Source organism: Narcine bancroftii, chromosome 4 (assembly GCF_036971445.1).
Source record: "Narcine bancroftii isolate sNarBan1 chromosome 4, sNarBan1.hap1, whole genome shotgun sequence".
NCBI lineage: Eukaryota > Metazoa > Chordata > Chondrichthyes > Torpediniformes > Narcinidae > Narcine > Narcine bancroftii.
The window spans coordinates 6,601,264-6,628,129 of NC_091472.1; the positions used below are offsets into that span (position 1 = coordinate 6,601,264).

At 43.4% G+C, this 26,866-nt stretch overlaps 1 long non-coding RNA gene and 3 pseudogenes across 1 annotated transcript in view; 1 reads left to right on the plus strand and 3 right to left on the minus strand.

Moving 5' to 3' along the window:
* The first annotated feature begins 7,951 nt into the window (after positions 1 to 7,951).
* LOC138760303 (uncharacterized) overlaps positions 7,952 to 26,866 on the plus strand; it is a 28,289-nt gene continuing 9,374 nt past the window's right edge. The window contains exon 1 of the long non-coding RNA XR_011355526.1: positions 7,952 to 8,117. This is a non-coding gene — a long non-coding RNA (uncharacterized lncRNA). The remainder of the gene's footprint in view (positions 8,118 to 26,866) is intronic.
* Positions 10,007 to 11,284, minus strand: LOC138762490 (cytochrome c oxidase subunit 1-like; annotated as a pseudogene).
* LOC138760222 (NADH-ubiquinone oxidoreductase chain 2-like) lies at positions 11,660 to 12,653 on the minus strand (annotated as a pseudogene).
* Positions 12,989 to 15,969, minus strand: LOC138759772 (NADH-ubiquinone oxidoreductase chain 1-like; annotated as a pseudogene).

Consider the following 26,866-nt stretch of genomic DNA (forward strand, 5'->3'; position numbering starts at 1 on the left):
TATTTGATCTCCTGAATCTTGATTTGCGAGATTGATAATTCTTTTAATGGTTGTGAAACTATATGTACATGCCAGAGACTTCAGAAGACAAGGGGAAGGTATTTTTAGTATGGTATAATATGTACGTTTTAAAATTGTTTACAATTAACCATATGCTCTAATTGTTTAAGTGTTTCCCACCTTTATTGCTGATTTACATGTTATGATGTTATGGTTGAACTTAATAGATTTACTTTCATTATATAACTTGGTTTATCTGCATATTCCTTTTTATATATTACCATTGATTAATTGCATCTATTTGTTTACTATTTTTGTAAAGGCCATTCAAAATATTGAAAAAGAATCGTAAAAATAACGATCCACCTCAAGGATGTGGAATGGACCTCCTGCTGGATGTGATACGGACCTCCGACCGCATGTGGAATGGACCACCTGCCAGTTGTAGTATGGACCTCCTGCCAAATGTGGTATGGACCTCCTGCCAGTTGTGGTATGGATCTCCTGCCGATGTGGTATGGACCTCCTACCGGATGTGGTATGGATCTCCTGCCAATGTGGTATGGACCTCCTGCCAGTTGTGGTATGGATCTCCTGCCAGATGTGGTATGGACCTCCTGCCAGTTGTGGTATGGATCTCCTTCCGGATGTGGTAAGAATTTCCTACTGAATGTGGTACGGAAAACCTGCCGGATGTGGTATGGACCAATAGCCAGATATGGTATGGATCTCCTGCCATTGAGGTATGGACCTCCCACCAGATGTGGTATGAATCTCCTGCCGGATGTGGCATGGATTTCCTACCAGAAGTGGTTTGGTTCTCCTGCCATTGTGGTATGGACCTCCTGCCGGATGTGGTATGGACCTCCTGCCGGATGTGGTATGGATCTCCTGCCGGATGTGGTATGGACCTCCTGCCGGATGTGGTATGGATCTCCTGCCAGATGTGGTATGGACCTCCTGCCGGATTAGGCATGGACCTCCTGCCAGATGTGGTATGGATCTCCTGCCGGATGTGGTATGGACCTCCTGCCGGATGTGGTATGGATCTCCTGCCGGCTGTGGTATGGACCTTCTGCCGGATGTGGTAAGGTTCTCCTGCCAGATGTGGTATGGACCTCTTACCAGATGTGGTATGGAACTCATGCCGGATGTGGTATGGACCTCCTGCCGGATGTGGTATGGATCTCCTGCCAGATGTGGTATGGACCTCCTACCGGATGTGGTATGGATCTCCTGCCAGATGTGGTATGGACATCCTGCCCGATGTGGTATGGATCTCCTTCTGGAGGCTTCGACGAGTAGAGGCTGAGGATGAGTATATCACGGTTAAGGTAAGACGGTCACATTTAATTTAATATATCTTTTTATTTTTCACTTGTAACATGAGAGAAGAAAGAGTTGGGAGGAGTGTGAGGGTAGATTGCTGCTCGCAATATCAGATGTGGGAAGTCATAAAAAATTTAATGGTGATTTTCCTCCCAGTGCCAGTGTCTGGGATATAACGATGTGGGTCGTGAGTCCAAGACATCCTGAAACGGGAGGGTAAGGTATTATAGATCGTGGTACATGTTGGTACCAAGATCATTGGGAGGAAGTAGGGTGTGGACCTAAAGAATGAATATAGGGAGTTATGTATTGTGCTCAGAAGAAGGACCATAAAGGGAGTAATCTCTGGATTACCTCCTGTGACACGTGATAGTGAGGGCAGAAATAGAATCAGGTGGAGGATGAATGTGTGGTTAAAGTGGTGGAGTAGAAGTCAGGGATACAGGTTCTTGGATAACTGGGACCTCTTTTGGGATAGATGGGACCTATACAGAAAGGACGGGTTACATCTGAATCCCAGAGGTCACAGTATCCTGGTGTGGGTGATTGCAAGAACTACCGGGGAGGGGCTTTAAACTAATATGGTTGGGGAAAGGGGTCCACATAAGGAAGGACAGAATAGAGAGGTATTGTAGGAAAAGGGAAAAGGTTTATTCACAAAATTTGGGGGTAGAACAACATTTGATTGAGGAGGAAAGGGCGACATGTTTTGATGGGGAATGCAAGTTTTTAACAAATAATAGTGTGGATGGCAGAGTGGGGGATAGTCAGAAGGGAAGATGCGGGATGTCTCTGTGATGCATTGACTTCAATGCAAGGAGTGTTGTAAGGGGGATGAGCTGATGGTGTGGTAAGACACTTGGCGGTAGGATGTCCTGATTAGTGAGACGTGGCTGAAGGAGGGTTGTAACTGGCAGTTAAATATTCCGGGATTTCACTGCTTTAGGTGTGATCGAATTGAAGGAGTAAGGGGGTATGGCATTACCTAACAAGGAGGATATTACAGTAGTACTGATAGATTGGAGGGCTTGTCAATGGAGGCAGTGTGGGTGGAAAAGAGGTGAGGTTACGCTTATAGGCGTGTATTATAGACCCCCAAATGGGGAGAGGGAACTAGAAGAGCAAATGTGTAGGGAAATAGCTGAGATGTGCAGTTAGGACAGGGTGGTGTTAGTTGGGGATTTCAATTTTCCTAACATAGATTCGGGGTCACAGACAGTGAGTGGACTGAATGGCTTAGAATTTGTAATATGAGTGCAGGATTGCATTTTGCATCAATATGTTGAGGAACCAACTAGAGAGTGGGTAGTGTTAGATCTACTGTTGGGGAATGAAATATCTGAGGTGATGGAGATGTGTGTTGGGGAGCACTGAGGATCCAGTGATCATATCTCAATTAGTTTCAGCTGAATTCTGGAAAGGGATAGGTCTAATCCGAAGATAAATGTCTTTGAGTGGTGGAAAGCCAGATTTGAAGAGATGAGAAGGAATTTGCAGAGAATAATTTTAGCTATTTTTTTTTCTGGAAAGGGTGTTGTGCAGAGTTGGGGAACTTTTAACGGTGAGATATTGGGAGTGCAGAATCTTTATGTTCCTGTCTGGATAAAAGGCAAGGCCAAATGTTCATGGGAGCCGTGGTTTCTAGAGAGATTAAACTCTGTGCAGACAAACTTGCCATCGTAATTCACAGAAATCTTCAACATCTCACTCCAGCAGGACATGGCATCCTCCTGTTTCAAACAGCCATCAATTGTAGCAGCCCTGGATCACCTGGACCCCAAAGGTGCAGAGAGTTTGCGGAGGATTGGAATGATACCAGAAACCCTGGCAAATTTCTACGGATGCAGTCTTCTCGAGGCCATTGTCTGACTAAGAGGAGCATGAGAGAGGTGAGTGAGATGGGCTGAGGGTAAGTGCCTTTAAAATCAAGTCAGGGTTATACAGTAGGGGTTTACAAATTAGATTGTAATGCCAGCTTAACCTGCCAATTTGGTAGGCTTTCTACCTGTGTACAGGCCAATTGGTGATTAGAATTTAAACAAAAAACTGCACATAAAATGATACCAATGCTTGGGTACAACCAAATACAGCCCATAATCTTCCACGGAACAGGAAACTCAGAGCGGTTCCTGGAGAATTGTGGATTATGGGTAAGAAATCAGCCATTGCACCTCCCACAACACCATTCCCCCCCCACTAGCGCACTATCCTCCCCTGACAACCCAATCTACTCACCACCAGGTGGCAGGTTAAACTTGTGTTACAATCCAATTTGTAAACCCCTCAAGGCTGAGGAAGAGCTTGCTCCTGGAGAGGTGAGTTTCTTTGAGAAATTTAATGAACTTTGGAGTCGGTAATGGAGCAGTATTTAGGGCCGTCCATTGCTCTGGTTGTAGGATGTGGGAAGTCAGGGATAGCAAATTTGTTCCTGATGACAATACCTGTAAAAGGTGCATCAGGCTGCAGTTCCTGACGAACTGACTTCGGGACCGAGAGCTGGAGTCGGATTTTAAGGGAGGCAAAAGTTGTGATAGGACCTTCAGGGAGGCAGTCACCCCGAAATGTCAGGAGGCAGGGAAAGAGTGGAGGGAGGGTTTAGTACTTTATTAGGTAGGAATATATATAGGTCAGCACATCTTTGAGGGATGAAAGGCCTGCGCTGTATTGTTCTGCGATGTGTGGTGTAATGTGTGCATCACGGTCTGGTACTTGGACGCCAACACCTCTGAATGTAAAGCCCTGTCAAATGTAGAGGACACAGCCCAGGACATCACAGGTAAAACCCTCCTCACCACTGAAAACATCTTCAGGGAACGCTGCCGTCGGAGAGCAGCAGCGATCATCAAGGATTCACAACACTCTGTGCCTCTCCGTTCTCGTTGCTACCATCAGGAAAGAGCTAGAGTATCCACAAGACTTGCATCACGAAGTTCAGGAACAGCTGCTACCCCTCCACCATCCAACAACAAACCCATTTTACAGATCTTGATTAGCTTTTCACGTGTACGTTGTGTACAGTATATTTGGACCATTAATAGTGGTAATTGTGTCTAGCCCATAGATAAAATGAATCTCAGGTTTTGATGTGATGCCATGTGTGTACATGACAATAAATCAGAATCTGTTTTGCACCGTTTGTTTCCAATGGTTCTTTATTTGTTTCCATGCCTACGCTGAGTTGTTTCTCTTTAGCATTACCAATATGTGGTCACTCTGCCTCACCCACAGGCAAAAGAATCTAGGGTTGTATGTGACATCCTGCATGTAACTCTTACCAGATATCTTAAGGGCCTGTTTCCACGGTGGACCCTCTCCCCATTTCAGATCTTTCAGATTGCAGATCACCTCCTGCAGCGCTGCCACCCAAATGTCTCTTCACAGACCCTTGCAGCCTGCTCTGGAGCCGCATTCTCCAGGCGATTCGACCTGAAAGCAGCTCTAATGTCCCACTTCAGCAAAGATGATGCATTTTAAATGCGATGTCTTTTGTTTCTCAGTTTGTGGCGTAACTTAAACCACTCCCACAATCTCTTTTAAAGACGTATTTTATGCTTAATTCTTCAAACCTACCCTGTAAAAGGTGTAATTATGCCGCACGGTCACATGGGTCGAAAGGGCCGGTTACTGAGCTGTATGTCTAAATGTAAATAGTTAAATATAAAATTTAATTGAGAAACAACTAATCAGTTTCAACCTTTAAATAATCTGTGGCCCTGCAGTACCGTATGAGCCCAGTAGGCGGAGTAGAACTCCACCAAAGGTTTACACTACAGTGACCCTCCACACACTGGGGAAACACAGCAGGTCCCGCAGCCTCCATCGGAAGTAAAAGGCAGTCGACGATTCAGCCTGATAGATTGAAACGTACAGTGCGGTAACAGGCCCTTTTGGCCTACGAGTCTGTTCTACACAATTTAACGTTTTGAAACCGGAGCCCCGGGGGAAAACTCGCACAGATACGTGGAGAACGTACAAACGTCTTTCAGACAGCACTTGATTTGAACCCTGGGCCAAATTTCTGGCGCTGTAAAAGAGGGTGCCAAGTACTACACCAACCGTGGGTTCCAAAGTATATCTAGCAGAGGATGGTTTCCATCCATCGACCTCTGGGTTATGGGCCCAGCACGCTTCCGCTGCGCCACTCTGCTCACATGGAAACATAATCATGAGTGGTCCTGATGCAATAAATGCAAGCAGGCTTTTTATCCATTGAGTTTAGGTGACACAAGAACCTGAGGGCATGGGTCAAGAGTGAAAGGTGAAATGTTGAAAGGGAACTTCAGTGGAACATCTTCCCTGATAGAGTGATGGGTGTGTGGAACGAGCTGCCAGCTGAAGTGGTGAAAACAGGCTGGATTTGACATTTAATAAAAATTTGGACATGTCCCTGGATGAGATGGGGATGAAGGGATATGGACTGGGTTCATATGTATAGGGGTGGCACGGTTAGCGTAGTATTTAGTGCAAAACTCTTACAGCACCAGTGACTGGGACTGGGGTTCAAATCGGCGCTGTCCTTATGGTGTTTGAACATTCTTCACGTGTCTACATGGGTTTCCTCCCACCCTTCAAGACCTTCCTGGGAATGTAGGTTAAAAGGCAATAAATGGGCAGCACGGAGTTGTGAGCTGAAGTGGCCTGTTACCATGTGTGCGTCTAAATTATCCAAAAATTAGTAAGGGTGTCAAAGATTATGTGGAGAAAGCAGGGGAGTGGGGCTGAGAGGGAGATTGTATCATCTCATGATGGAATTGCAGAATGGGCTCGATGGGCCAAACAACATACTCTGCTGCTATATCTTGTGATCTTTTAATCTTGGGACATCAGGGCTGTGCTCAACCCCGTCCTGTTCATGTACTGACCCACGAATGCAACGCTAGATCCACCTCCAACAGGGTCACCAGGTTTGTAAACGACACAACAGCAACAAAGATGAGTTGATAAGGAGGGGAAAATGTGGACAAGATAAAGGGGATGATCGTGGACTTCATGAGGACGAGGACCGACCACCCTCCATTACACATCAACAACTCTGTCGTGGAAAGAGTGGAGGACACCAAGTTCCTTGGAGTTCACTGAACATGTGACCGATCCTGGACGCACAACATCTCCTCACTTGTCAGGAAGGTACAACCGAATCTTCACTTCCTGAAAGACTGAAGAAGGCAAGGTGACCGGCCACCATCAGGTCAAGTTTCTACAGCAGCTATCGAGAGTATCCTGGCCGGGTGCATCACAGTGTGGTCCAGTTGCTGTAGGGCATTGGATCGGAGGTCAATCCACAGGACTATTAGAATGAAGAAGGTCCATAAGATCATTGAAGACCCCTTCCACCCTGAACACAGCATCTTTCAACTGGGAGAAGAAATCCATGAGGATCAGAGCCAGTACCACCAGGCTGAGAAACAGCTTCATCCCACGGGCAGTGAGAACGATGAATGAGTTCACACTCACCACTCAAAACTCTACTATTAATGAAACAATATTTATTGATTTTTCTCTCTGTAGGTAGGTTCTGTATATGTATCTGTATGTGTATCTGGTCTGTATGTGTGTTATGTCTGTCTGTGAGTTTGCACATTTTACACCGAGTACCAGAGATCGATGTTTCATCGGATGATAAATCAACTTGAATCAGAACTTGGGCAGCCCCGTTCGTGGCTTTATTCCATCCACACCGCTCATAATTATATATATATATATATATATAAATATATATATTTATATATATATGTGTGTGTGTGTGTGTGTGTGTGTGTGTGTGTGTGTGTGTGTGTGTGTGTGTGTGTGTGTGTGTGTGTGTGTGTGTGTGTGTGTGTGTGTAACCCAGAGGTCGATGGATCGAATCCATCCTCTGCTAGATATTCTTGGTCATCCACGGTTGGTGTAGAGGTTAGTACAACTCATTACAGAGCCAGGGATGGGGCCTGGGGTTCGAATCACGCCCTGTCTGTAAGGAGTTTAGTAGGTTCTCCCCGTGTCTGAGTGGTTTTCCCAGGGGGGTCCGGGGTTCCTTCCCACCATTCAAAACGTACGGGGAGGGTCATTGGGAGAATTTGCGTGACATGGGCTTGTGGGTCGAAAGGGCCTGTTACTGAATATAAAATATTTTTAAAAATCTTTAACCAATAGGAGGGCGGGATATTCGCCGAAATTAGCAAATCCAGAACACAGGGGCAGAGATGATGTCATGGGGGGGATGATGTCACAGGGGGAGATGATGTAACAGAGTGGGGGGATGATGCTACAGAGGGTGAGATAATGTCACAGGGAGGATGATCTCACAGAGGGGTGAGATGATGTCACAGAGGGGAAGATGATGTCACAAAGAGTGAGATGATGTCACGGGGGGAATGATGTCACAGAGCATGAGATAATGTCTCAGTAGGTGAGATAATGTCACTGGGGAGGGGGAGATGATGTCACAGAAGGTGAGAAATGTCACGGGGGGGTAGGTGATGTCACAGAGGGGGAGATGATGTCACAGAGGGTGAGATAATGTCTCAGTGGGTGAGATAATGTCACTGGAGGGGGAATGATGTCACAGAAGGGGGAGAGATGATGTCACAAAGAGTGAGATGATGTCACAGCGGGGGATGATGTCACAGGGGGGCAACTGGGGCTGTGCTTGAGGCAGTGTTGCAGGTGAGGATACTTAACGTGAGTGGACGTTGATCACAGAGCGAAGCCGCGGGTCAAAGGTGAACCTAACGTCACATTCATCTGCTCCCGGGATTATCGAGCACCAGAGCACATCTTTGGAACTACAGACGACACCTCAAGTATCGGTGCGTGATCTCCGGACACCTGAAAGGGAGCCCCGTCTCCAGAGTCAACAAGGCAGATCTGTCCAGCCCAGAGAGAGAGGGGGTTGTCCCATAGATAAGAAGGTGTTGTCACGGGTGGATGGGTGAGCGGAGAGAGGGAGAGAGAGAGAGAGGGAGAGAGAGAGAGAGAGAGGGAGATAGAGAGACAGAGAGAGAGAGAGAGAGGGAGAGAGAGAGAGAGAGAGAGAATTGTCCCACAAAGAATAAGTTGGTGATGTCTGAGATAGGGAGAGAGACGGGCAGACAGAGAGTTGTCATGTAAAAGAGAGAAGGCTTAGTCCAAGGTGGAAAGAGGTAAAATTATCTGAGGGAGAGATGTGCCAGAGACAGAGGGAGAAGGGGAGAGGGTTGCCAGAGAGGGAGAAGGAGGGAGTGATGTGCCAGAGAGAGAGACAGGGAGATATGCCAGAAAGAGAGAGAGGGGAAGATGGAGAGAGTAGGACCCGTGTCTCAGAGAGGAGCAGAGGTGGCCCAGAGAGAAATAGGGAGGTGTTCTATTGAGAGGGAGAGCCATAGAAAGAGAATGTACTGTTTTAGTTGATACTAGCCCAGAGGACCCCAAAACCCAGCAGCAATTGATATTCCCCGTGACAAATGGTTATGTGAACAAAAGTTGCTTTTAATTATCTGTAAACTTGAAAATAGAACTGGTTGCAGGCAATTCTTATACAGTGCACAGAATTTAACATGCATAAAGTTCACCAGGCTTTGGTGCTTGAAAGGTAATTGGTTACCGTTCAGGAAGGGTTTTGTCAGTTTTCAGAGAGAGATTTGTTGTTCCTTTTCAATCAGCCATTTCATTGTCTTACTGACAAAAATTGACCCTTCAGGGTTCTCTACATGATACCTCTTTGTTTCAGGTCACCATAGAATTTCTTTTTGTTTCCCTTATTTCAAATGAAACATTAGGCAGTCAGTCCTCTCCTCTTGCATGATCCACTAGGGGTATGACAAGGTTGTCTTACAACTGGGCTTTCCATAAGCTTGCCAGCTTGTCCTGTTCCAGTCTCGGCTTCTGTCTGCTGGCTGTAATACTTTACAAGTGATCTCTGTTCTCTCTCTCTCTCTCTCTCTGAGAGAAAGCCTGTTTTACTCTCCCTGCTTTCAAAACCAAATGACCCTCTCAGAACAGAAAATTATCTTCCAGACAACAGTAGCTCCAACATGCTCTTTCATCTGTTGCATTTTGTAAACAACAATCCACTAGTGGAGTCTCTTGAATACTTTTGAAAATCTCTTGCAAAAGCTCTGGTGCTGATACGTCTACCATGAATCAAAGCACCAATAGTTTAAATACGATCTGTTTAAAAGTGTTTGTATGTGACCTACTGTAACAAGCCTTTCCCAATTTATCTTCCAAAAATGAATCTATGTAGTCTGTCACATAGCACACCGGCTATTGAGTGTCAGAGCTGGGATGTTAAGACGAAATTGTTTTAGATATTGGTGAGGCCAAATTTGGAGTATTGTGTGTAGTTTTATGGTCTCCAAACTATTGGAGGTATATCAATAAAATTGAAAGAATGTAAAGAAAATTTCTGAATTTGTTGCGGGATTTGTGGAGTAGAGTTACTGGGACAGGTTAAACAGGTTAGGACATTATTCCCTGGATCCTAGAAGAATGAGAGGGATTTTGATTGAGGTGCACACATTGATGATGGGCATAGACAGGGTAAATGCAAGGGGGCTTTTTGCACTGAGGGTAGGTGAGATACAAACTAGATAACATTAGTTTAGGATTAAAGGGGAAAAGTTTAAAAGAAACATTTGAGAGAACTTCACACGGACATGATGGGAGTGTGGAACGAGTTACCAGATGATTTGGGAAATCCAGGCACAAATGTAATATTTTAAAAAAATTGTTGTGGAAAGAATGTTAGGTTTACCCCAATAAATATTACTAAGGATTGTATTTTAGATCAGGTGGAGTGAAGTATATATCCAGAGATTAGTGGGGTTCAGTGAATGAAACCCTCTGTAATGGGGATGACTGCTTCTATAGATAAGACATAATGAAATGTATCATGTGAAACAATATCAAGAGATGAATTGGCTCCAACAATTCCTGTTAGACCACCAATAGTGAATAGGAAAATGAAGTCTCGTGCTCAAAATAGGGGTGTTTCTCATTTAATAGATTCTCCATGGAAAGTTGCTAATCAGCTAAATACTTTAACTCCAGTAGGAATTGTGAGATTATTGTAGCTGAAGTGAAGTAGGCTGGGGTATCAAGATCTTTTCCGGCAGTAAGTTTATGATGTGCTCATAAGATAAAGCCGCATAACCCGATTGCTATTATTGCCCAGACAGGGCCTATCGAACCAAGTGGTTCTTTTCTCCGGAGTAATGAGCAACTACATGGGAAATTATTCCGAAACCTGGTAAGTTTGAAATGTAGACGTCAGGGTGACAAAATATCAGAATAGGTGTTGATAGAGAATTGGATCTCCACCTCCTGAGGGGTTAAAGAATGTTGTATAAAGATTTTGGTTGGTTAGAAGTATTGTAATATCCTGCTGCTGGAACTGGTAATGATAAAAGTAGAAGGATGGTTGTTCCAAGTAACGATCCCACAACAAGTGGGGTTTGGTTTCGTGGAATGGATGGGGATTTGACATTGAATATTGAGGTAATAAAATGAATAGGTGCTGAGATAAAGGAAACAGCAGCTAAATATGGAGAACAAATGGTTCCATCAACGGATTCTCCTACATGGGCAAGATCGGCGGCAAGAGGAGGAGAAACTGTTCATCCTGGACCAGCTCCAGCTTCGACTCCTGATGAGGCAAGGAGAAGGAGGAACGAAGGAGGAAGCCGTCACAAGCTTATATTATTTAATTGTGGAAAGAATGTATCAGGAGAACCAGTTATTAATGGGATTAATCCAGTACCCAAACCACCAATCATAATCGGTATAACTATAAAGAAAATTATAACAAAGGGATGGGCATTAACAATGACATTATAAATTTGATCATCGCCAAGGCGTGTTCCTGGTTGACTTAGCTCGGTTCGAATTCATAGGCTTAAACCATTCCTACTATGCCTGCTCAAGGACCAAAGATGAAATACAGGGCGCCGATATCTTTATGATTTGTAGAGAATAATCAGCGATCAATTGCCACAGGTCAGATGGTTGAGTTTAGATTGTAGCTCTGTAGAGGGAGGAGAAAGGCCTCTTCTTATCATTAGTCCCATAGTATAATATTTACATATGACTGCAAATTGTCAAAAGGAGAAAGGATCTCCTGGGGCTTCTCCTGCCTTTTTCATCTGACGGCGGGTGAGGCCTAGATGAATGTTCGTTAAATTGAACGTTGCTGTTATATATATTTATACATGAATTTATAGGATCGAGGCCTATCTCTCTCATAAGGTTTTACCTTAATTAAAATGTCTAGGTTGCATTCAGAAGATGTGAGATAAAATCTTTCAAATATTAATACAGAGTTTCACTTTTATTTAAAGCTTTGAAGGCTTTTGGTTTATTTAACCTAAACTTCTTATATGGTAAGTGTAAATATTATTGGGGTTAGAGGGAGGAGTAAAGATGATGAGACTGCAGAAGTGAATAAAAATATATTTGATTGGGGTGTTGGTGATTGTCCGGTAGATGTTGACAGGGTTAGGTTGGGGGAAATAGTTTGGGTTGGTATATAACACAAGCAGAAGTTAAAGAATAGGCTCAGTCGTGTTGCTAAAGCGATGATGGAGGCTATTAGTATTATATTTTGTTTCGTCAATTCTTCAAGAATAAATCATTTTTGGTATAAAGCCAGATAATAATGACAGGGGAGAGGTTCAGAGGATGGTCGATATTAGTAGTATTTTTATAACTGAGGGTGTGATGGATAGTTGCGTTAACATTAATGAATATTAAGAATATGGATGTGGTAGAAATTATTTATAAAATTAAAGTTAGTAGTGTTAGATTGGGTGCATAGTGTAAAATAGAAACTGTTCAACTTAGATGTGCTATAGATGAGTAGGGTAGGATTCTCCGCAGTTGCGTTTGGTTTAATCCTCCTCATCCACCTACAGTAACAGCAGTAATTCTAAGAATGTTAATAGGTGGGGATGAGGTATTTGGTGAAGTTGAAGTCAAATGGCAAAGGGTGAGAGGTTTTGTCATGTTGATAAGATTAAGCCTGTGCGAAGGCTAATGCCTTGAAGAACCTCTGGTAATCAGGAGTGTTGAGGTTCTAGTCCTATTTTTATGGCAAAGGTAAGTGTGATAAGTGTAATTGAGATTCGATTTGCTACTAGAGTTAGTTCTCATTGACCAGTTAATCAGGCATTTGGGGTTCCTGCAAATAAGAGTGTGGCTGAAGCTGTGGCTTGTGTAATGAAATATTTGATGGCAGCTTCTACTGCACGAGGGTGTTGTTCATAGATTATTAATGGGATGATGGATATGGTATTAATTTCTAGGCCTATTCATATTAATGGTCAGTTTGTTCTGCAAAATTTTATTAGGGTTCCTGTGAATAGGCTTAGGATTAGTACTGGTCAAATTGGGGTGGGGGGGGGCGCTTCATCAGTCGAGGAAGGATTTAAACCATCATGGTTGGGGAATGGGCCCAAAAGCTTATTTAGCTGACTTTACTTAGGGAATCGTATAATGGAAGTACTTAGGGTTTTGATCTTGAAGGTGTAGGTTCAAGTCCTATTTCTCTAGGAAGGGGAATGATTTTTAACATTCATTATTCACTCTATCAAAAGTGACCCTTTAGTTCAGGCACCCTTCCTTTGGCAGGAAGCAAAGGGTTGAAATTATGGATAGCTGACTGTAATTAGTGGTGTTCCGCAGGGGTTGGTATTGGGGCTGCTGTTTACGGGGGTAAGCTTGCTATGGAGATTGATAGGGTAATGTGTCATAGAATTAGTGCTAATGTTCAGGGGAGAAATTATTTTCATACTAGATGTATGAGTCGATCATACTGGAAATGTGGGTATGAAGCTCAGATTCTTAAAAAAAGACTTGTTAATAAAGCAGTTTTTATTATTAGGTTAAAGGTAGTTAGTTCTGGTGAGATTGGGTTATACGAAGTTCCTATAAATATAATAATTGATAGAGTATTTATTATCATAATATTTGAATATTCTTCTAATAAGAATTGGGTTAAGGGTCCTGCAGCATATTCAATATTCAAACCTGAAACTAGTTCTGAGTCTCCTTCGGTGAGGGCAGAGGGGGATCGAATGGTTTCTGCTTGTGTTGAGATATGTCATATTATGGCCAGGGGTCAGCTTGGAAGAATTAATCAGATGGTTTGTTGGGATAAGTTAAATACATGGAAGGTAAATCCACCTGTTATAATAATTATAGGTAAAGCGGTAAGTCCAAGAGTAATTACATAGGAAATGGATTGTGCTACTGTGGGTAGGGCTCCTATAAGAGCATAGTTTGAGTTTGAGGCTCACCCTGAGGCGAAGATTGTATGGACTGTTAGTCTTGAGATGGCTGAAATAAAGAGTAGGCCTAAATTAAGGTTTAGACTTGCATATGGTCTGGGGAAGGGTATCCATATTAGGAGGGCTAGTGTTAGTGCTATGGTTGGAGCCAGAAGGAAGAGTTCTTCTGGTGAAAATGATGGTCAGATTGGTTCTTTTGTAAATAGTTTAGACCACACATGTCAAACTCTGACCCGTGGGCCAAATTTGGCCCGCGATATAATTATATTTGGCCCGCAAGATCATATCAAAAATGTATTAGAGGTGGCCCGCTGGCCGCCACGCCAGTATAGCGCATGCACAGTAACCGCTCTGTCCCAGGGTGAGAGAGAGAGAGAAAAATCCTGGTCCTTGAAAAGTAATGGTGGGTGGTTTTATAAACACGCTGTCGTGTCCCCCCGCCCACCCCCCCCCACCGCAGCGCGGCCTGGCCGGTGTCAGGGGAAGCCAAGGCCGCTTCCCAGCGCCCGGAACCCCAGTGGCACAGCGTTTCTTGGAGCTGCAGATGGAGTCGGGATGCTGGAGGGAAGATTGGGGCTCCCCGCCGGGTGATGGGGGCGCCGGCCACCGGCCGCCCTGCGCCTTCCCACCGGACCAGGGATGGGTGCCCGGAGTATACGTGGAGAGCGAGGCTGTTCGGGCAGGTAGGGTGGAACCCCCCGCCAATCTCAGGAGTGGTGTGGGCTGGATCGGGATTAGCCGCGCTGTTCTGAGCGTGGAGACTGCCCTGGAAAGGTCCTGGGACACCGGCACGGAAAGAAGAGCAGGGTCCGTAGAACATTACAGATCAGAAACAGGCCCTTCGGCCCTTTGACTCTACGTTATGAAAACCCAACACTGGAGAAACTCAGCGGGTTAAACTGTATCCTTTATCCAGCAGAGAGGTACCTGACAATGTTTGGCCCTTGATCCCCCTCATCAATGTATGAGCGAAAGTCTGTGGTTCTCGTAAAAACACCAGAAGGGAGAAACTCAGCAGGTCAAAGGGGGTCCGGGAGAAACTCAGCAGGTCAAAAGGGGGGTCCGAGAGAAACTCAGCAGGTCAAGGGGGGTCCGGGAGAAACTCAGCAGGTCAAAGGGGGATCCGGGAGAAACTCAGCAGGTCAAAGGGGGGTCCGAGAGAAACTCAGCAGGTCAAGGGGGGTCCGGGAGAAACTCAGCAGGTCAAAGGGGGGTCCGAGAGAAACTCAGCAGGTCAAGGGGGAGGGGTCCGGGAGAAACTCAGAAGGTCAAGGGGAGGGCGTCCGGGAGAAACTCAGCAGGTCAAGGGGGGATCCGGGAGAAACTCAGCAGGTCAAGGGAGGTCCGGGAGAAACTCAGCAGGTCAAGGGGGGTCCGGGAGAAACTCAGCAGGTCAAGGGGGGTCCGGCAGAAACTCAGCAGGTCAAGGGGGGTCCGGGAGAAACTCAGCAGGTCAAGGTGGGTCCGGCAGAAACTCAGGGGGGGCCTGACCTCGCCAGGACCGTTGCCCACTCCCCCTCCCTGCCGCAGGCCGACCCGCGACTCACGGTGACGGGGCCGCTGATCCGCCGAGATGCCGCCCTGCAGCGAGAGCCGATGCCCCCGCACTGTCATTGTCCAACCCGATCGCCCGCAAACCCCGCCCTCCCGCACACAGGCCTGAGTAAGGATTATGAACTTTAATCTCAGGATAAAACGATCTTCCAATAGTTTCATGTCACAGTGATCAATATATTCCTGGTTAAAAATGGTCCTGCACCTGGATACAAGCTCATTAGGCATAAAACTTGAAAAGTGTGTAAATCAAAGGATATCTGTACCAATGGAAAAAGGGCATGGCAAATAACCCTGCTAGAGTTCATGCCCACAATCAGTCACCCATTGGATTGTTTCAGGAATCATGTTATTCTCCCACATTCTCAATAGCCCTCAGATTTTACTATTCGACAGCACACTAGCAACATTTGACAAATCCTCTATAGAGAAATATTATTTATTGAATATTTTATTTCTCATTTGTTAATGCTTCTGGAAAGAGTTTATGCAAAACTATTATTAAATATTTATTTTAATAAGAAAAAGTTTAACATTACATATGTTGAAAGAAGAGAAAACATGCAGATGTTGTTGAAAATTTTCAATAAATATTTAGTTCGGCCCTCGACTTAGTCCAAGATTTTAATTTTGGCCCTCCGTGAATTTGAGTTTGACACCCCTGCTTTAGACCATCTGTAATGGGTTGTAGAAATCTGTAGGGTCCAACAATGTTAGGTCCTTTTCGTAGTTGTATATAACCTTGTACTTTTTGTACTGGAAGTGTTAGGAAGGCTGTGGCTAGAGGTACTGGAATGATGTTTATGAGTGGTTTAATAATGTAAGAGAGGAGGTGGTTTAGCATAGATAAGGAGAGCATTTGAACCTCTGGGGTATTTTCACTAAGTGAAAGTGAAGCGTGCTTAGGGCATCAGCTACATTTTTCTGGTACGAGGGACAATACTTTTATCGATAAAAACTGACCTGGATTACTCTGGTCTGTCCTCAGATCATGTTGGACTGTTAATCATTGAACAAATGAACCGTCAATAGTGGTTCCACCATTAGGTGTCCTGATGTAACATCGAGGTCGTAAACCTTTTCGGTGATATGGACTCTTCGAAAAAATTGCGCTGTTATCCCTAGGATTACTTGGTTCATTGATCAAGAAGATATAATTGTTGGGTCATGTTCCATCAGATATTCTGTAAATTAGAAATGTTTGTCCATTTTTTTAAGTAGTTTGTACTCAATCAATGAGTGGTTTTTTTTGTACCCCTTGGTTGCACTAAACTAAACATATTAAATTATGTTTTTTTTTAAAGTCCGTAGTTTAACGTAATTACTTGTTAATTTAAGTGTTTAAAGCTCCATAGGGTCTTCTGGTCTTACATTACAATTCTCGCTTCTGCATGGGAAGATTAATTTCATTAATTGCAAAATAAAGACAGATAAACTCTAGTGATGCCTTTTATATAGGTCTTCAATTAAACGACAAGTGATTACACTTGCAAGGTCAGGGTACCGCGGCCGTTCAATTTTTCAGCGGGCAAGCGGGACCTCTTCAATTCATTAGGCAAGAGGGGATGTTTTTGGTAAACAGGTGGAGTTAGAGCATGCATATTTCCTTTATTTTCTTTTAATCTTTCCTATAAAACACAGTGGTGTAAGGTAAATGTTTATGTACAATGTGCATTTCTAGATGTTTATTGGAGAAATTGAGGGTGGGAGATGAAAGAGAGAAATGGAAGGTGTTGGAGTCTGAGAAACAGGTGTTGGAGGCAGGCCCAAGCTGATAAGGAAAGAGAAGAGGCTGAGAAACAGAGGGAGGATAATGGAAGACAAAGAAAATATGACTCGGGAAAGCTTGAAAGGGACAGACGGTTTCAATTAGAGAAGTTAAAAATTGAGATGGAGGGAAGTAAGAGTATTGAGGCTGTAACTGCTGGGGAGAGGTTTTCGGCTAGTGGAGCAGTAAATCTAGTTCCTCCTTTGGATGAGGGAGATATAGATACATAGTTTCAGGTTTTTAAAAAGGTTGATGATAACTCAAGATGGCCAAAAAAATGGCCTCTTTGGCTCCAAAGTGCATTGAAGATAAAAGCACAAATTGCACATTCTAGCTTGACTACAGAGCAAGTGGCAAATTATGATCCTGTTAAACAAGCAGGATTGAAAGCTCATGAGTTGGTTCCAGAAGCATATAGACAAAAATGTAGGAGTTTGATGAAAACATGGAATCAATCTTATATGGATTTTTCTCTGAGAAAATCTGTGTGTTTTGTCCATTGGTGCGTCTCAAAAGGAATAAATAATGATTTTGTCAGATTGAGAGAATTGATGTTCATTGAGGAAATTAAAAAGTGTGTTCAAAATGGGATTAAATTATATCTGGATGAGAGAGACATGGGGACATTCTCAAACGTTCATTTCAGAATAGATGGCCATTTCAGAGTTTTAACGTGGAAAAGATGAATAAGCCTGTTCATCGGGTTAGTGTGGAGCAGACGAGTAAACTTGAAATTAAGTCTGGAGAGAATATTAAGAGAAAAGATGAAGGTAAGGTGGGAAAGGACAGAACTTCTGGATTTGTATGTCATTTTTGTAAGAAACCTGGACCTGTTATTGTGAATTGTCTAGTATTGAAAAGAGACAAGAAAAGGAGGTTTTACCAGAAACATGTATTCAAACAGTGGAATTTGAGGAGAGCAGATGTTCCAAACCTGAAAAGGGTGTCATGGATGTTTTCAAACCTTTTGTGCCAGAGGGCTTGGTTTCAGTAAAGGAGAGAGAATCACAGGTTCCAGTTAAATTTCTTACAGATGCTGGGGCTGCTCAGTCATTGTTGTTGCAAAGTATTTTAACTCTCGATCAAAGGACTGACACAGGGGAGACAACTTTGATTAAAGGTGTTGGAGGTGATGTAGAGTTGTTACAGAGTCCATAGGACCCCTAAAACCAGTAGCAATATGTATGCACCACAACACAGGGTTACTTAAGCAAAAGTAGTTTTTTATTATATTTGAACAAGAAAACAATTGAACTTTAACTTATTACTTAACCTACCTAACTACTTAATTCTGCCTCTAATACTAAGTGCAGATGTGTGTAATGTATATTTAAGATTAGAAAAGTTCTTTGGATCACAATCCAATCTCACTGGTTGCAGGCAATTCTTGTACTGTGCACAAAGACTAGCATTAACAAAGTTCACCAGGGTTTGGTGCTTAACAGGCAAATGGTTACCACTCAGGAGGGGTCTTCCTAGTTTTCTGAGAGAGATCCCTTTTCTAGGAGATCCGCAGCTGAATCCTTCTCAACCAGTCTTCCTGATGAAACTTGTCCCCTTCGGGGTTCTCCAGATGATCCTCTTTCTTTCAGGTCACCTCTCACACTGCCAATCTCCTCTTTTGACCAGGCAGCCTTCCAAAGTTTGCCAGCTTGTCCTTCTGGAACTGATTTCTGTCTCCACTCTCTCTGTTTCACACCCTTCGTCTCTGAGAGCAAAACCGTTCTCCTCAACCTGCAAAGATCACATGCTCTCCCAGGCAAACTGCTGCCGATACTCTGTGGTCTCTTGCTAAAAGCATTCTGCAAAAGTCTTGCAAATATTCTGTGTTTTAAAATATGTGTGTGCAAGCTACCCTAACAATTCCTCCAAAACCACCTCTAAATACTCTTGTCACAGAGTCTATAATCTCTTCACTATATTGGGCTAAATTCAGAATTAGTTAAAGGACCTGTTGTAGAAGGAGTAATTTCAAAATTATCCATGCAGGGGTCTCATTTTTATTTGGGAATGGTTTGGCAGAGGATAAAGTTGGGCCAGTTTTGAGGTTAACGAATCGACTTAGTAAGGATGAGGTTGAAAAGGATTGTGAGATATATCCTGTATGTGCTGTAACATGGTCTGTGTCTAAGAAAATGATGAGAGCTGCGGAAAATCTAGTTGATAAGAGACTTGCCCAGCGCTTCTGAAATAGTTTTGAAAGAGCAGGGTAATTTTGAGAGTAAAGAATTCTCTTTGACAAGGAAAGTATGAATTCAACAGCAGAAATCAGATACAGATCTTGTTGTCTTAAGGGACAAAGCAGTAACTGAACAGGAGAGTAAAGAAATGGCTTGGGGATATTCCATGAAGAGTGAATTGTTGATAAAATGGAGACTTCTTGGTATTCCTGTTAATGAAGAGTGGGGAGGATGGTGGTGATTCATCAGGTGGTTCTTCCTAGAAATTACCGGCATGAAATTTTAAATGTTGTACACAGTATACCTTTGGGTGGTCATCTTGGTGGAAGGAAAAGCATGCATGAGATTTTGAGAGAATTTTTTTTGGGACTGGTTTGAGGAAAGATGTTGTAAATTGGTGCTGGACATGTAACGTTTGTTAGGTTGTGGGGAAACCAAACAAGTGTCCTCCAGTAGCTCCATTGCAACCTATTCCTGTTGTTGGTGATCGTTTCTCCAGGGTTATTGTGGATTAACTCAAAATTTACGCCTAACCGAAATAACTTTAACCATCCCCCCCACCCCCGTATTGGGTTGTCTTTGATTACTTGCCAGACAACCAAGCTTTTCTCTTGGTACATTCATCTCTATTTCCACAACTGCCTCTCTTTCTTCCACTTTGTCTACTCTTTATCCTATATCTTCCACAGCCAGTTCCATTCTCTGCATTCTGCCTTCTGCATTTTCCATTTTTTTTAATTATATTAAATTCTGTCACAAATTCTTCATTTGTTCATCAACATAATCCTTAAATATAAGCTGCTTATCTTTTTTACCTTCTGCTTTCCGTGCGAGTCTTTGTCTTTTTGTTTTTCTTCCTTCTTTGGCTCCTTCTCTTGTCCTCTTAGTGCCTCCTCTTCCCTCAATGTTGTCTCCCCGGCTCTCTCAGTTGTTTTGGTTGTGTCCCGCCACTGGGCCCATCTCCTTTTGAGTTTACCTGACTTAATGAAGTTTGAATCTTTGATTTCTTTTGCACCAAAAAGGGCTTTTATTTCAGATATTTATAGGTTGTTTCAAAAGAATACAGAAAAGCTGAATTTGGAGAAATCTAGAAATAAATGGGAAAGTGATTTATCTCATGATATACCCCAGGAAGATTGGGAGGTTGTGTGTTGTGAAGGGATAACTAACTTTTGGCGTCTTCTATCTAATATCTTTCTGGCTCTGTGAGCCATTTTTGCAGTCCGTTCCGGGAGAGGTTTGTCATCCTGATGGACACTTACCGCCTCCAGGGGACGGGCGATTTTTTTAAACTTAATTTGAAACTATTAAGAATAATATAAAAGAATTACATAAAAAATACAATAAACAAATCATCAAACAACTCTCCCTCGTTGCTCCCCAACCAACCTCAGCCAGCCCCGCAAGGGGAACCAAAAAAATTTACAAATATGAATAAACAACACAGCATTTAAAGATATTTCTAAACCCATATACTCTAAATAAGGCGACCACATTGGAACAAAAGTAGAATAATTATCATGTAAATTATGTTATTTTCTCCATATAATACCTGTACAAGATCTCAATTCATTTTGCCAATGAGTTATATTAATTTCTACATTATATTTCCAAGTAATAGCTACACATTTCCCTGCCACTGATCACGCTAAATGAACAAAAGCAATCTGAAACTTGTCCAACCCCAAACCAGTCAAAGAAACCATATAACCCAACAAAAAATTCTCTTGGTCTAACGGTAATTTAATCTTAAATAATTTCTCAAAAAATACTTTTATATTTCCCCAAATGGTTGTACCTTATCACAAGACCAGACTACATGAAAAAAGTTCCAATATTCAACCCACATCTAAAGCACAAATCGAATCACTAAATCCATATTTTTTCAATTTCTCAAGAATCAGATCCAACAGATGACTAACATTATAATTAACCAAACTTTACATTGGTCAATTTAGTTATCCTTTCACAACACACAACCTCCCAATCTTCCTGGGGTATATCATGAGATAAATCACTTTCCCATTTATTTCTAGATCTCACCAAATTCGGCTTTTCTGTATTCTTTTGTAACAACCTATAAATATCTGAAATAAAGCCCTTTTTGGTGCAAAAGAATTCAAAGATTCAAACTTCATTAAGTCAGGTAAACTCATATCCATTCCCTAATTATGCCTTCTCAAAGCTCAAAGTTAATACACAAATAAAGAATTTACAGGGGCTCCATATTTTCCCCTCAAATGATTGAAAGAAAGAAACTGTCCCTTTTCAAAACAATCCTGAATCTTCTTGATGGGAGCTCCCTGCTCCCGTGTGCAGGTAAGGCCTTCCTCTTTTCTTTCTGATGTGTTTCTTTCTTTTCCTCTTTCTATCGCTCTCATCTTCTCCTTCTTTGGAGCCATCTTCTGTGTCTTCTTGCTTAATTTATCTTGCAGTTTCTCTAAATTTTCTTTATTCAGCTTTTTTTTTTCTTCTTTTTTCCTTTTCTCTGTAGAGGGCTGGTTTTCCCCAAACAGACACTACTTCATCACATGACTTCCCCTCCCCTTGAATAGATGGCGACCGGAATTATTAAATTGTATACCATTAGCGAGAATAACGTATAATTTACAAAATCAACCAGAAAAGTTTGATAAGATTTGGATGGATTTTACTGCTACGAATTTACTTGCAGTATCCGCCACGCCTGCCCATCCAACCGGCCCTCATTAGTTATGCCTTAAGATTATAATTACGTAAACTGCAATTATTTAATTAAAAGAGATAGGTTTATTAGACAGCCTTTTGTTTTTCCTTTTTTCCCACTTTTGTGGAAATGGAGGAGGGTGGGTGGGGGGAGAAAATATATAAAAACTCTATTACTTTGTTATTTAGATTTTATTATGGATAAATATTGTACATTTTGACACAAATGGAAAATAAATAAATATATGTCAAGATCCATTAGCAGAGAGGGATAGAGAGGCCGAGAGTTTGTAGCTGCTTGACCAGCACTGAGGGAAAAATGGTATCGAAGGACGAGCGACAGGTGTTCAAGACCATCTTTAGTTCTGAGGGTCAATCTGACACCTAATCCTATAATTGTCATTTTTGGATCAACTGAGACAATCTATTTGCATTTATCTATGTCTCAATCCCATGTGGTCTCTTTTGCCTCCCTTGTTCCTAGACATTCAATCTTGCTGAGTTTGAAGATGCTGTCCCTCCTTCAAACACTCACTGTCTATCTGATATGGTGGCGTGCCTAACTTTGTCTATGTCATGATAATGAATATGCATGATATGTATTAACCTGACCGGAAGTCAGATGGTATGCACTGGAGGTAGGAAGGGCGCGAAATGGGGGAATAATGGAATCAGGAAAATAAAGACACGGAGATGTTCAACTGGTAAAGCATGTGGTGATGGTGTTATTAATTTCACATTTTGGGCCACAAATGTGACATTGGCGACGAGGATAAACATTTTAGATTTTAAAGGTGATAAACATTTTGGATTTTGAATCGGTGGTTTTGAGCTGGAAGGTTTTCTTCATGGCAGTCACAGGAGCTGAGTTTCCAGCACTTCGAGGTGTTCCTCATTTTGACCCGACGGGTGATGCAAGCACTGTGAGTGTGAAGTGGAAGGCATGGCTGGAAGAATTTGAAGCCTATGCCGACAGTCGTGGCCTATTTCTCGATAGCAGTACGGAGGAACAGAAAGCGCAGCGGAGGGCGTTACTTCTCTTCACCGCAGGACCCGCAGTTCGGGAAACTTTTAAGACGCTTTTGAATACTGGAAGGAAGGAGGAATACCAGAAAGCCGTAGATGCATTGAATGCACACTATATGGTGACACCGAATTCTACATTTCAACGCCATTTGTTTCGCAAAACAAAACAAGAAGATGGAGAAACGGTTGCCCAGTACATGACGAGATTGCGACAACTGGCTGTGGGATGCAATTACGTGGTAGCTGATTTGGACAACCAGTTATTGGATCAAGTTGTGCAGCACTGCAGATCAGACAAACTCAGAAGGCGACTGCTGGAAAAAGGGGGTGAGTTGAAACTTACCAATGCTTTAACAATGGCTGCTGCATTAGAGGCTGTTGAGGGGCAATTTCATACCATGAAACTGAAAGACAACTCAAGCCAGCCCAATAAAGACAGAATTGGTCAACAAGTAAATAGGCTCTCGCATAACCATAGCCAGCCAAGAAATATGCCGACACATGACTTGGAGTGTTACAGATGTGGAAACAGAGGTCATTTTGGAAAAGACCCATGCTGCCCAGCAAAAGGCAAAGTTTGTAGAAAGTGTGGAGGTAAGGACCACTTTGCAAAGAAGTGCAAAAGTAAGTCAAATGCAAACCAGAATGGGAAGAGTACAGCTTCTAAGGGCAAAGCTTGGGGGAAAAGAAAGTCTCCTGGAAAGAAAGGCACTATTCGCCATATCGAAGGTGACCCAGAAAGTGACGATGATGACGACAACCAGGATGGGCAGAAATACTATCAGTTTACATTGAATGATGACCATCATGAGAAAGTCCCAGTGATAATTGGTGGTGTGACAGTTCCAGTCATTGTAGACTCAGGCAGTAATGTAATTGACCGACATTTATGGGAGAAATTGAAAAAAAAAGATAATTTGTACATCAAAGAAGTGTTCAAAGAAACTGTATCCATACACAGCAACCAAGCCATTGCAGACCATTGGATGTTTCACTGCGACTGTTGAAGCTGGTGACAAGTACACCGAAGCAGAGTTTGTTGTCATAGACGAGAGGGGAGAACCATTGCTGAGTAGACACATGGTGCACGACCTGGCAATACTTCATATTGGAGCTCGTGTCAATTCAGTTCAGTCATACGAGGATATGAAGCAAGAATTCCCCTCAGTTTTCCAAGGAGTATGCAAGGATCGACGAGATAGACAACAGACTTGCCAAGGCAAATAGCGCCTTTGGAAGACTACACAAAAGAGTCTGGAAAAACAACCAACTGAAGATAAGCGTATACAGAGCCGTTGTCATACCCACACTCCTGTTCGGCTCCGAATCATGGGTCCTCTACCGGCATCACCTACGGCTCCTAGAACGCTTCCACCAGCGTTGTCTCCGCTCCATCCTCAACATTCATTGGAGCGCTTTCATCCCTAACGTCAAAGTACTCGAGATGGCAGAGGTCGACAGCATTGAGTCCACGCTGCTGAAGTTCCAGCTGCGCTGGGTGGGTCACGTCTCCAGAATGGAGGACCATCACCTTCCCAAGATCGTGTTATATGGTGAGCTCTCCACTGGCCACCATGACAGAGGTGCACCAAAGAAAAGGTACAAGGACTGCCTAAAGAAATCTTTTGGTGCCTGCCACATTGACCACCGCCATTGGGCTGATATTGCCTCAAACCGTGCATCTTGGCGCCTCAGTTTGGTGGGCAGCAACCTCCTTTGAAGAAGACCACAGAGCCCACCTCACTGACAAAAGGCAAAGGAGGAAAAACCCAACACCCAACCCCAACCAACCAATTTTCCCCTGCAACCACTGCAACCGTGTCTGCCTGTCCCACATCGGACTTGTCAGCCACAAACGAGCCTGAAACTGACGTGGACATTTACCCCCTCCATAAATCTTCGTCCGCGAAGCCAAGCTAAAGAAGGGAAGAGGAAAGATGAAAGGTCGACAACTAAAGCTAGCAGTGGACAAAACAGTCAAACCCAAGGCGCAACCAGTGCGCAAAACTCCATTTGGACTTCGTGGGAAAGTCGAGGCCAAAATCAAAGAGTTGATCGCGCAAGACATTATTGAACCTGTAGAACATTCAACACAATGGGTCAGCCCAGTAGTGATCGTGCCCAAACCAAATGGTGACATAAGACTGGTTGTTGATATGAGGATGGTCAATGAAGCTATAATTCGAGAACGACACCCCATACCAACAGTGGAGGAAGTACTTCAGGAGTTAACTATCAGTCAGGTGTTCTCAAAAATTGATTTAAAATGGGGCTATCATCAATTAGAGCTGGACCCAGAATCCAGGGACATGACAACATTTGTGACTCACTGTGGATTGTACTGGTACAAGAGACTATCGTTCGGCATCAATGCAGCTTCTGAGATCTACCAGTATGAAATCCATCGAGTTACTCAAGGCATTCCTGGAGTTGCCAACATTCCTGATGACATCATAGTCCATGCGGCTACAAAGGAAGAGCATGACAGATGGTTGAGGCGTGTACTATCTAGACTACAGGAGGCAGGCCTTACCGTGAATGGAAACAAGTGCCAGTTCGGTGTGTCAGAAATGGACTTCATGGGACACAGACTTACACGGGAAGGACTAAACCCAGCAGAGGCCAAGGTGAAGGCTATTGCAGATGCACGTGCACCTCAGAACGCAACGGAGGTGAGGAGTTTCCTGGGATTGGTCAATTATTGCGCAAAGTTCATCCCTAACTTTGCTACAGTGGCAGAACCACTGAGGAAACTAACCAGGAAAGGTGTACCATTCCATTTTGGCTATGAGCAGAAGGAAGCATTCACAGCTCTGAAACAAAGTCTGACGAATGCCGATACTCTTGGGTATTATGATCCGGCTGCACCAACCAAAGTCATAGCGGATGCTAGTCCTGTTGGTTTAGGAGCCGTGTTGGTCCAGATGCGTGATGTGGGACCAAGAATCATTGCCTATGCCAGCAGATATTTGACAGATGTGGAAAGGAGATATTCTCAGACAGCGAAAGAAGCACTCGGACTTGTATGGGCCTGTGAGAGGTTCCATGCATATTTGTATGGCATTGAATTTGAACTCATCACGGACCATAAACCATTGGAGGTGATCTAAACCGCCAGGTCCAAACCGTGTGCCAGGATAGAACGATGGGTGCTCAGACTCCAACCGTACAAGTACAGAGTAGTTCACATTGCCGGGAAAGCAAACATTGATGATCCGCTGTCCAGATTATTGAAAGATGGATGCCCACAATCCAAGTCAGAATTGGGGACAGAAGCAGAGAGTTTTGTACGCTTCGTAGCTATTCAGTCGACACCGGAAGCTGTGACAATGAGGGAAGTTGAGAGAGAGTCCCAACATGACCCAGAACTCATGGAAGTTAGAAAATGTATCCAAAGTGGAAAATGGGACAAGTGCATTCACAAGGCATATGTTCCCATTAGAGACAAACTTTGTTGCATCGGGCAGTGTGTATTGAGGGGGTGTAGATTGGTGATACCACAGAGGTTGAGACCGAAGATCGTATCCTTAGCTCATGAAGGACACCTAGGTATTGTTGGTACCAAGCAAAACCTCAGGAGTAAAGTATGGTGGCCAGGTTGTGATAAAGACGCAGATAAATTTGTCAAAACCTGCCATGGGTGTCAACTCACAAGTAGGAGTAATCCTCCAGAGCCGAATCGGAGTACGCAACTCCCGACAGGACCGAGGATCGATGTAGCTGTTGATTTTCTCGGACCTTTACCAACTGGTGAGTCAGTCATGGTAGTGGTAGATTACTACAGCAGATACGATGAGTACTCTGTGATGAGGTCAACGACCACTGAAAAAACAATACAAGCATTAGCAGAGATCTTCGCAAGATATGGATTGCCTGTTACGCTATACTCTGACAATGGTCCACAGTTCATCTCAGAGACATTTGCTGAATACATGAGGACCACAGGTATCCACCATCATAAAGTAACTCCGAAATGGCCGCAAGCCAATGGGGAAGTAGAGAGACAAAATCAGTCCATCGAAAAACGATTACGGATTGCTCATGCAGAAGGACAGAACTGGAGAGAAGCATTGCTATCCTAT